The sequence below is a fragment of the Lissotriton vulgaris genome, chromosome 6 (assembly GCF_964263255.1).
Source record: "Lissotriton vulgaris chromosome 6, aLisVul1.2, whole genome shotgun sequence".
Lineage (NCBI taxonomy): Eukaryota > Metazoa > Chordata > Amphibia > Caudata > Salamandridae > Lissotriton > Lissotriton vulgaris.
In genome coordinates this window covers 447,641,823-447,654,555 of record NC_141694.1, presented here as the reverse complement: position 1 = coordinate 447,654,555, position 12,733 = coordinate 447,641,823, and positions in this window count along the sequence as shown.

The following is a 12,733-nucleotide window of genomic DNA, read 5'->3' as shown; positions in this document are numbered from 1 at the left end:
GGTGGCCTTTGGCCCCTCAACGGGGAGGCGGTCCCTTCCAAGGATGGGTCGCCGAAAGAAGAGGAAAGGCGGTCAAGGCCCCTTCCTGTGTAGGAGGGGTTACAGCCCCCTCCTGGGGAATTTCCCGGGGCCAGTGACATCTGCGACGGCAGATGCGGTAAGTTGTGTGGGGTTGGGGGGAGGTCTTCGATACCTTCTAGATACCTCACACGAGTCTTCGAACGACCTTTAACTGGCGTCGAGTTGATAAGTGCCCCCGTCAAGTCAAGGGAAATTGGTAGTAGTTGCACTTGAGTACGCCTCAGTGCTGTCGCCCCTCCCAAGTGGGGGGGGGTATGTCTGGTTAGGGATCTTGACACCGGTTACGACCTTGCCGTTGGCCCTTAAACGTTAGGATGTACAATTTCAATATTTCTAGTAAATGTTTTGTAGGATGTTAGTTCGGCTAGGAGAACCTCTGTATTAGAGAATCTGTTAAGGTTAGCCAAACATCGCAATGTGGTATGAAATTGTACATTAATGTTTAAATGTTTTAAATTTTTTTGTTTTAATAAATACGGCCGGGAGGGTCACTCCCTCCCACTTCCAAAAACTTCAAGAACTGTTTCCGGTTTCCCTCCTTTGGGGATTGTGTTGAGAGGGGGTGGCGGGTATCTCAGCCATATGACAGAAGTGAGAGCACTCTGGAGGGGCGGTACCGGACAAATTTCTTCACCTGAAAACCAGGGCTTAAGAGATACACTGCCATGTGAACCAGTACTAAAGCTCTGAAAATAATCAATTTCTTGTTGGCTAGTCAATGTAGAGCTTTCTGGGCCAATGTGGTAAAAGAGTACTTCAATAGATGCAGAAGAAGCCTAGCGGCTGCATTTTGGACCACTGACAGTCGATTCACCAGGGATTCCGCTTGTCCAAGATAAAGGGTGTTTGCTTATTCCAGGCATGAGTTGATCAGCACAAGGATCACCAGGCTTCTCGCCTTCAAAGGCAGGAGAGGGAGGAATTTCTTAATAGCACGGAGCATTGTGGGTCATTGGTCCACCACCACCACAGATATCTGTGACCTCATGGAAATGGTGGGGTCCAGCTTCACCCCTACGTTTTCAACCACCAAAGATGGAGGTGGCGTGGCAGGCAGCGCAAGGGGCATAGATCGTTCCGCCAGTTGGACTCATGAGATCAAAATGGAATAATTTCTCTGCATTACACTTGAGTTCACTGCTCTGCATCCATTCAAAGAGAGCTTGCATGCAGCCCATGAAAGATGCTGTAATAGAGGTATGGGAACCCTCAAAGGTAAAGGGCGGTTGAGTATTGCCAGTGTATGTGATGATTTTCTATCCAAACAGCTCAACTACAGAAGCCAAGGGGGACATAACAACATTAAAGCAGGTAGAGTGAGGAGCTTTGCGGGACCACTTGGTCGGCTGCGTTGACCTCGGAGAAAAATAGGCAAGCCAGACTGTTTGTCCTCTAAAGGTCAAAAAGGACTTGCACCAGTCCCACTCAGCACCTCCCATACCCATGGCTGATAGTGGGTGCAGCAGGATAGAGTGCAGGACGGTATCAAAGGCAGAACATTAAACTGTGATAATTTTTCCAGGTATGAATGTTTCCATGCTTTACTATATCTCATTTACTACAACTCATAGTGCTTCATTATTACTCAATATATTTCTGCAACATTTTGGCCCTCATTACACCGTTTGGGTGAGGGAACCACCTGACCATCGGTTACAAGCTTGTGGGTCGGGTCAAAACCACTTGTAGCACAAGCTCACATTGAAAATAATTACTTTTTGCACATCCCTGCACCGTGTGACAGGCACCACATGGTGCCGGCCACAAGATTCAAGGATATGAGGGAGATACAATACATGGGCCAGAGGGCCCTGCTAGGGGCGCCAAAAGGCACTTTCCGACAGCTGTTCCATGTCATGAAGGCCGACATGGAACTGCTGTCAGAAAGTGCCATCATAATCCCCACGGCAGAAACGTCATCCGTTGCAGATTATGAGGCTGTTCCAGCTGGCCAACAGGCTCCTTGAGGCCATCAGAACCCAGTCGGATTAACCGGGCAGTTTAAACTCTGACCTCCTTCTTTGTAAAATGGCAGTTGGAATTTAAAACTTAAAGGTCAGTCGGAAATCCCCCAACTTTCCGACCGACATCCAAATCAGGCCCTTCAAGTCTTATGTTTTGTATGTACTGAAGTTAGCTATAATAAGCATTTCTGTTTTTGGTCTATACCGATAGAGCAATAGTCGGCACTCATAAATAGTTCTCTATCTTTACTATAAAAAAACAATACCTAATTCCACATGGAATTAACAAGAAAATAAGACCACAGTTCTTCTGCATTACTTTTAACATGACCTTTAAACTTGAGCTTTAAATATATATTATCTCCAAAATATATACTATATCCAAAACAAACTATTGTAGGAGACTCCTATTTAATAACTGTAAAACAAATGATCTATTATCCCACTCCTCCCATTTGTTGCAAACCTACTTACTGCTCCTGTGACCGGGTACTAAACGGATATCTGATTCAAATATATAAATATTACTGGGCCCTTGATGCATTTGGCTAGTAGCTAATGTCATTGTTCTTTGCTTCCAAAAATCTCTTCTTTTCTTTCTATGAAGCCAGTCAATAATTTATTTATTGTAAAATAGTTATTTTTTCTCATCATATTTATAACCTGTTACCAGACCCTTAAATTCTTGACTGCTACAGACCTGTGCATGCTTTTCTTGATGAAGGGTAGGGTTTTCCTACAGCTTTCTCAAACTGGTGGCCAAAAGTTAGCTTTTCAATTGATCCTTGGGTGTCTAGAAGATAAATCCTAGTCTCAGTGTCTGAACCCTCTAATACTTACTTATTATTCAAGTTACTGTCCAAGCAAATCAAGAGTTCAGGGCAGTCCCTTGATAAATGACCATATATTCTCTAATGTTCTTATCATAAAATGCTATCACCAGGCTTGTGGAAGGTGTTAAACTCCTTCCATCTATTTGCTATTTTAGGTTGAATAGATGCCAAATGTAAAATTCTACCACCCAAATCCAATCTTAGCAGTGTATTTAGTGTTATAAAAAAGGTAATATTAGTTTGTCGAAGTTGAGCAGTGGCAGGATGTTCCAGTTGCACTAGCTTAGTATCTCTACCCTGCAATGAAGAATCTTTCTGAGCCTATTTTCTGAAGACAGTAGACATTGGCTTTATCGAATCAGCTGTCAGGCCTAAATGTATTCTTGCACACAGCTAACTGAAAATGACTCAAGAAAATGATATCAGCTTGTGGAGGGCTGTGAAATTTTGCCAAGAATGCACTTATTCAATTGAGTTTGAATCAGAAGGAGATTTGTCTTTTCCTGGTGCCAGGTGGATGTTTGGAACACTTACGCATGACTACTGCCTACATTGGACTGTCCAATATGCTATAACAGATTTACTTCAATTTAGCACAACAAATAATAACAGCACAATAAGAGAACAATTTTGGTAATATTAGGAGCATGCACTCAAACCAATCAGGAAGAATCCGCATATAGAGCACACAACAACATGAATTGTCCGCAGGTGCTTAAAGAATAGATGGTTGTTTCCCTACTGAATAATAGCACATCTATCAACAGCTGGCTGGCGACCAACAAATCGAAAATGAATGCATCTAAGATAAATATTTTCTCTAATTGTTGGTATTCAGTAATCTGGTTCGCAGAAATGAAAGCATTGTATGTACATCAGGTGATGCTGACGTAAACATTGTCCCACAGATTGTTTTCTTTTCCTTTTGAACATTCCAAACAAGCTTAGCATATGAGAGCAGTGCCTTTCATTGTACCAGTGTCATGAGCACTACTGCAAATTCAGATTCTATGATCAATCCCACACAATGTGTTGCTTGTCTACCTTGCTGATCAGCGCATCTCAATTTAGAAACAAACCCTAAGGGACCCATTAGGATGGCAGGCGGATTGCCCCTGCCAGGCTGGCAGTAGCCACCGCCGGCCTGGCGGGGGCAATCCGCCCGCCATCCTCACCTAAATGACCCCCCGCTATATTAGGATGGCGGGGGGACCGTGGCGGATGGAAAGACGGTCCAGCGCTTTTCCGCCCCGGTCGCAAGGTCCAATATGGTGGCGGTGTCTAATAGACACCGCCAGCCATATTAACATGGGCTTTTTCAGATGCATTTCCGTGGCTGCGATGCCGCCACGGAAAGGCATGCGGTCTTCACTTTGGGTCCCCCTGTGACTATCCAGAGTGAAGGAGAGGTGGGGGGTGCACACAGGGGGTACCTGTGGTACCCCCCCCCCTCTGCATTTGCATAAACAAAGTGGCAGGCAACGCGCGGAGCCTGCCGCTTTGTTTATGCAAATGCATACATGCATTTTTAGCATTGTGGCGGGCGGTGCTGAGAGCACCGCCGGCCACAATGCTAAAAATGCAGGATGCACCTGCCACAGTGGCGGGCGCTTCCTAATACCCACCACGGGACCCCCGCCTTTATGGTGGGCGGCCCCAATAACCGATAGGATGGCGGGCGGACTAAGTCTGCCCGTCATCCTAATGAGCCCCTAAGTGTCAGATCACTGAAGCCCCAGGCCACTGACCCTTGGGAGATCATTTATACAATAAAAGAATAGTTTCTTCGGAGAAAATATTCTGTAAAATGCATGCATGTCATGGAAAAGAGAATTAGTATATTCCCCATGACTCAAATAGTAAATGGATCATGTAACATATTGTGCAGTAATGAGTAAATACGCATAATGGCCACAGAGGAGTTGGATAGAATTATTGAACGTAATCAATATCAAAACAGGTACACAAATAAAAAGGTACTAAGTTCAGAGTCAAATTGATCTATATACAAATATGTGCCGCAAGACTTCCACGTGAATGAAAAACGAGCATTAATGTGAAGGGAGCCAATCAGTTGTTAATCAATGGATGTCAGCTATGTATAACAATAATAAATGTAGCAATGAAGCATGGAGGGTGCACAATCTCAAACACATGTTAACATTTCTTTACACTGGAAGATCATCAGGACCTGGGACGGTGGCAGTGGGGGCAGCAGTCAAAGGACTGAGTAGAACTAGGGCCTGAGTCGCGGGCAATAAATACCATGAAGTAATCACAGGACCAACTCAGAATAGAGAATACGATTTCTTTAAAGGAATGGGGGCACTTGGAATTTGATGCCATCTACGAGGTTCACTGGTTCACAACCACATGCAACAGGTCTAGGGCGGCGGGTGAAGATGGAGCACGCATTCCTTTCAGAGGGCAGCAGGCAGTGCTAGCTTGTCGCTGGCAGGTGCAGGGTGCTGTGTCCGTGAGCGTCAAAGAGAGCCCGTCAGTATTAGAGCCACCAAGGTCATGATTGACACATACATTTAGATAAAACCCGCCTCTGGAAAGAAATGCTCTTATGTTGGGAGAAGATTTCTAACTTGTATGCCATTCAAAAGCATCTCAGAAATGCTAGCTAAAAAAAAAGAGAAGTGTAATACCTATACTATACTAGGTGTATGGATCGCGATTTTTTTACAAGATTCTGCACATGTAAATGTGATGCTAAAGTATTCTTATTGTGTTAAATTGACACGGAAGTATCAATTCCGCGTCATTCTACCAGGGATGATATGGGAGAAAAAATCAGCACCGTTGTTCTGTGTGGGACAAATACCCATGTGGGAAGTCATGTCAAGAATCTAAATCTGCTTACATGTGTGTTTTTTATTTTATTTTCCATACATTTTAATTCAGTCTTTGAGAGACAGGGTCTGTACGCAGTGTCATGGTAGGTGAGAGGTATGTGTCCAGTACTGTTGTTGGCCTTTTCATTGCTGATCAAAAAAGGCGGTCTCGCAAAGAGACCTCAAACCACTGCTGCACCAGGAGCACACTGCTGATTTACGGTGTCTAGGATTCAGAGACAAGTAAGAAGTGTTTTGGAATGTCTTTGAAAGCAAGGAGAAAGTAGTGCGGCGAATGGTTGGCACCCTGTCAATGACTGAAATCCATGCAATATTTGGAGTACTGTCACACTGAAGCAATTGAACAAGAGAAGAATAGCAAACAGTAATTATATTAGTGCTGGGGCAAGTAAGTGTAAGTTTGCTATGGTGGGCACTGCAGTGAGGTCCAAGCAGCATCCTAGTGTCTTATTGAAACCACAGTGAAAAATGGAAGCAGAGGTGAAGTCTTCAAATTCAGACTACTCCCATTCCCAGTCTCCTCCTCTAAAAATGAAGAAGCATAAGTAGATTCTCCAGAAGAAAGAGCGGACATTCCTACTGTGAAAGTTGCATTCTTTTTGCATAATAAATGCATAATAACTTGAGCTTAAGCTAACCTAGGTTGTGTTTACACCGTCCTCCATCTTGCACCAACTTCACGATATATCACGTGATGGCTTGTGCTGTCTTCTTGTTCTGAATAAAGAATTATGAGAATCATACGAATAGCCAGAGAGTGTTCCCAGAAACGTTCCCTCACTGTACCTAACCAAGTACATTTCAACTGTTTTAGACTGTCACTGTACAATGTATACATTGTAATGCTTGAATAGGCTGTGAGAATGCCTGCAAACCCAATGATTTACACCAATGAGAGAAACTGCTAATGTATTCTTTATTAAAATGTTTATTTTTGCTTCTTCCCTATTGGTGCATATCCTGAGGACCATATACTCATCTACAATGTATGAACATCTTTGTTAGAAGTCCTATAAAGGGAAGCGTTGATTTATACGTACAGAAGACCTTATTCCCCACCTTTAGAAGGCAAATCTTTGCTGGATTTTATTTAGAACTGTAACCAGTTCTCTGTACTTATGATCTGCATTATTTGCTACAAAATTTACTTATTGCAAAAAACACAGTTGATGGACAGAATGTAGAACAATGTCATACATTCACCCCAGTACAAGGATCTGGGCCTGAATCCATCGTTTTTTTGCACTCCACACCACCCTGGGTTAGACACTGGCTATATGCAAATCAGCTCTGACCCTGTGCCTCATGGCAACAGTCCAGTCCGAACTACCAAGCCATGTCTTTCCCAGACCGGAATCAAGCATCCAAGGACTGGTTTCTGGCTATCAGCCTTCATCAGCCTGGATAGCTTGACTCCAGTGGTGTGGAGAGCCTGGGACTCACGTCTGAGTATAGCCAGCACACTCGGGTGAAAATTGCAAAAAACACAGTTGATGGACAGAATGTAGAACAATGTCATACATTCACCCCAGTACAAGGATCTGGGCCTAAATCCATCGTTTTTTTGCACTCCACACCACCCTGGGTTAGACACTGGCTATATGCAAATCAGCTCTGACCCTGTGCCTCATGGGAACAGTCCAGTCCGAACTACTAAGCCATGTCTTTCCCAGACCGGAATCAAGCATCCAAGGACCGGTTTCTAGCTATCAGCCTTCATCAGCCTGGATAGCTTGTCTCCAGTGGTGTGGAGAGCCTGGGACTCACGCCTGAGTATACCCAGCACACTCGGGTGAAAATTGCAAAAAACACAGTTGATGGACAGAATGTAGAACAATGTCATGCATTCACCCCAGTACAAGGATCTGGGCCTAAATCCATCGTTTTTTTGCACTCCACACATCCCTGGGTTAGACACTGGCTATATGCAAATCAGCTCTGACCCTGTGCCTCATGGGAACAGTCCAGTCCGAACTACCAAGCCATGTCTTTCCCAGACCGGAATCAAGCATCCAAGGACCGGTTTCTGGCTATCAGCCTTCATCAGCCTGGATAGCTTGACTCCAGTGGTGTGGAGAGCCTGGGACTCACGCCTGAGTATACCCAGCACACTCGGGTGAAAATTGCAAAAAACACAGTTGATGGACAGAATGTAGAACAATGTCATGCATTCACCCCAGTACAAGGATCTGGGCCTAAATCCATCGTTTTTTTTGCACTCCACACCACCCTGGGTTAGACACTGGCTATATGCAAATCAGCTCTGACCCTGTGCCTCATGGGAACAGTCCAGTCCGAACTACCAAGCCATGTCTTTCCCAGACCGGAATCAAGCATCCAAGGACCGGTTTCTGGCTATCAGCCTTCATCAGCCTGGATAGCTTGACTCCAGTGGTGTGGAGAGCCTGGGACTCACGTCTGAGTATACCCAGCACACTCAGGTGAAAATTGCAAAAAAATACAGTTGATGGACAGGATGTAGAAGAATGTCTTACATTCACCCCAGTACAAGGATCTGGGCCTAAATCCATTGTTTTTTTGCACTCCACACCACCCTGGGTTAGACACTGGCTATATGCAAATCAGCTCTGACCCTGTGCCGCATGGGAACTGTCCAGTCCGAACTACCAAGCCATGTCTGTCCCAGACCGGAATCAAGCATCCAAGGACCGGTTTCTGGCTATCAGCCTTCATCAGCCTGGATAGCTTGACTCCAAATTTACTTATGGCACGTTCTATGTAATTTGCCTATTATTCATTTAAATAAAGCACTGCAATGACAACCCTTGTCTGTCATTCTTTTAGGATTATTTCAACACCTGCTATTGAGCTTAATCTAATAGAAAGTGACAGCTCTAGTTAGGTAGAAAAAAAGTCCATGACGGGATTACACCCCAGCCAGTCCTGGCTATTGGCATGCAACAGGAGTTAGCTTGTAGGAAACGTTTGAGCACCACAGATCTGATAGCAGAGGTGATGATTCCGATTCCAACTGACCTAAAACTGAGAACTGGGAATCTGAGCTACGGCCTCACCTCTAGGCAGACCCGTCGAGCACCTCTCTCTCTCGGTCCAGCTGCCGTGATATGGGGTTTGAACGCGGGGGGCCTGCAAGTTATAAAGTAATGTGAGAAGGGGAGACGCATCGACCCTGCAGTCACTGTTTGTGTGGGGAGAACAGGGGACGGAGCGGGACTACCTGTCCCAGGAGGCAGAGAGCGGACCAGCAGCCCCACCCCCTGGACACCGGGGGCACTTTAAATACTTCTCGCGCCTCCCGCTTTGCGGGAGACGCATTGACCCTGCAGTCACTGTTTGTGTGGGGAGAACGGGGGACGCAGTGGGACTACCTGTCCCAGGAGGCAGAGAGTGGACCGGCAGCCCCACCCCCTGGACACCGGGGGCACTTTAAATACTTCTCGCGCCTCTAGCTTCGCGGGAGACGCATCGACCCTGCAGTCACTGTTTGTGTGGGGAGAACGGGGGATGCAGCGGGACTACCTGTCCCAGGAGGCAGAGAGCGGACCGGCAGCCCCCCCCTGGACACCAGGGGCACTTTAAATACTTCTTGCGCCTCCCGCTTCGCGGGAGATGCATCGACCCTGCAGTCACTGTTTGTGTGGGGAGAACGGGGGACGCAGCGGGACTACCTGTCCCAGGAGGCAGAGAGCGGACCGGCAGCCCCACCCCCTGGACACCGGGCACACTTTAAATACTTCTCGCGCCTCCCGCTTCGCGGGAGACGCATCGGCCCTGCAGTCACTGTTTGTGTGGGGAGAACGGGGGACGCAGCGGGAATACCTGTCCCAGGAGGCAGAGAGCGGACCAGCAGCCCCACCCCCAGGACACCGGGGAGGATAAATTCAAACACTTCACCTCTGGCCCGCGGGACTCGCGCGCGCGGCGCCGGGAGAAGCCCGGGCAAAGGGCGGGCCCTCTACGGCCCTCAGAGGCCAGAAGAGGACGGGACGGGCCACCCCATTTGACTTTAGCATTGGAGGAGGTATAGAGACGCTTCTTACTTATTGACTTACATTGCACTGCGTATTGCTGCTCTTTGGAGTTTTTGTCTACTAATTATGTCCATTTGGGAAGAGCTGAACGCCTTGTGTGGCACTAAGTATGTCCGGATGCATCACCCCCCCCACTATGGGCAGTAACTTTGATATTTCAAATGGCACTCCGCAGGACCTATCTCTACCTTTAAATAAAGATCAAACTCAAGCTAATGTATTGCCCCGGGGTCTTACCATTAAAAGGAAGCATGACAGGGAAAATGTCAATGAGAACCAACCCAAAATTCAAAAATTGTGCACCAGCCTTACATCATCCCCCTCTAACCCAACCACATCAACGGAGGATATGGCTGCGGATAAAATAGATGACCCGGCATCGTCTCCCCAAATGTCTTTACTGACTCAGTTCGAGCAACTGTTACTATCTGTCATATCACCTTTGGTTATAAAAATTAATGATCTGGGGGATAGGCTGACTAGCATCGAGGAAATGATTAAAAAGAATTCTCCACCAACCAATACAATGGCAATACCCATTCGCCCTAATCCTCCCATCACCCCCGAAAAGCTTAAGTCCGTTATGTGTAAGAATGGCGAAACTCAATTACTGCCTCTAAATATACCTACCTCAACAGGCCCTAAAGTAACATTAAAACCTGCACTAACAACTCACACAGTGGCTAGAGCTGCTCTGGTAAAAATGCCACGTATTAATTTACCTCCCGAAGCCGCCCCATATGTTTCAGTCCTCTCTGGGGTCCCTGCACTAAGCCAGGGAAAACACGAATCACACCAGGACCTGCTAAACAAGGTTATTTTTTGGCTACAGAACAATAGACCTTTGCCACCAGATATCAATGGTGGAATCCTGAGCGTTAGGAGGGTGGGATGGTTAGGTACGCTCCCCAAAGACACTGCCGGGGACCTAGTGTTAATTAAATTTAAGAACAGGAATATCGTCCCCTACCTACGATTTTGCCAGCCCAAAGAAGGGGATGGCCCCATTTGCATTTGGGACCTGCATGATTTTTACCCGAGCTTCCTACACATCCCGTTACAAAGATCAACGGCAAAGAAATACCACTCCTGGGGAAGGGGATCTTGTGCTCCTAGCGCCACTAACCTACTAGCCTCTAATAGATTTGAACCTTTGTTTAAAAATTGTATTTTTTAAGAACCAACCACAAGGAGGCCACTCATGAGTTCTAGCTCATTTGACACGGTAGTATGTAACTAATAAGTAAACTGCTGTCATATTTGATATTGAAATGTTTCTATATTGATTAGCTGATCCGTCATATTTATTTAATCTTGTTTTTAATAGCTGATACTAATTTTGTAATGAAATGTTATGGTATTTACTTATGTACTGTTGCTGCTTTTATGATTTTTAGACTAAAATCGAATAAAGCTAATCTGACTGACTGACTGACCTAAAACTGAAAAACGAATTGGCTGTAGAATTGAGTACTGCACCTTCATGACCTAGCTCGTTTCTCCCAAGATTTAAATTGACAAAGTCCCAACCCGATCCTGGTGCCCGAGAGACGAGGTGACTGGAGAAGAAACAACAATGTAAGTATCAATATGGACTGTATGCAAAATGTGGGAAAACTAGTTGTGGAATAGTGCAGTTGTAGTTGACTTATTATGGTGGAATGCAGTTGAATGGTTTGAGAGTACCTATTACATGGCTTTGATTGCAGGACCACCATTATCACTTTGATGATATTTTTAGACATTTGTAAGGGACGTATGTTGGAAGTCGTTTCACAGATGGTATAAAGTTAAGAACATGTACCTCAAGTTATAACATTGTATGTCTGAACTTTCTTCCTAGGTAAGGTGTACTTTGAGGTGCTCATTTATACCAAGGCAGAGGTATAACTTTCTTGTACGAATGCATTACCAAGCTCAGTGGCAATTCACTTCTTAGTGCACAGGTTGAGGGCTCACTGCTATAGGTTGCATTCTTATTGCTATAGAAACCTTTAGTTCATTTGAAGCAGGTAAATGGTGGAAAAGTTGTAAATCAGTTTGGAACGGCCAGGTGGCGGCAAACACACAAAATATAGAATTAAAAATATTGAAAGGACACAATATCAAATCAAAAATATTGAGAGGACAGAATATAGGTAAGTAATATCAAATGTCATTTTATAGAATGTCATTATAAAGAATGTCATTATATCGAAATTTTTAAAATTATATTATATGTGAGTATATGTGTTAAAAGTATATAATATTTTTTTACTGTATGTTATAATTTTTTTTTAGATAATTAATTTTATGTGAATGTTTTTGCGTATATTAGTTCTGTAGCGGGTTATGGGGTTATAGAGGAATAGGGTGGGAAGTAATTTAATTTAAATTAAAAAAAAGAAATAATGTATTAATTAATAATTTAATGGTTAATAATTAATAACGGTAATTCATATTTGCGTATAATAGTTCCGTAACAGGTTGTGGTTTTATACGGGATTAGGGTGAGAAGTAATTTAATTTAAATTTTAAAAAGATGATAATTTTTTAATGAATAATTATATGGTTAATAATTAATATTGGTAATTAATTTTTATGTATATTAGTTCCATAGTGTGTTGTGTTTTTTTTTCAAAGAACAGGGTTGGAAGTAATTTAATTTAAATTTTAAAAAGTCATATTTTATTAATTAATACTTTTATGGTAAATAATTAATATTGGAAATTAAGTTAAATAATGTTTTATTAAATATTAAAAAAATATTAATACACGTCTTAAATTAATTGATTATGTAAATTGCACACATTTTTTATTAATTGGTAATTATTAAAGTAATACAATATTAATTAATAATAATTAATGTATTCATATGTTAATTATGTTCATTTTTGAGAAGTGTGGAGTGTTTAGGGGGTATTATGGTGTGTATCAAATAAATTGAAAATACATGTTTATAAATATTAATTTATTATTTAATCCGTTATTTTCTACTGTTA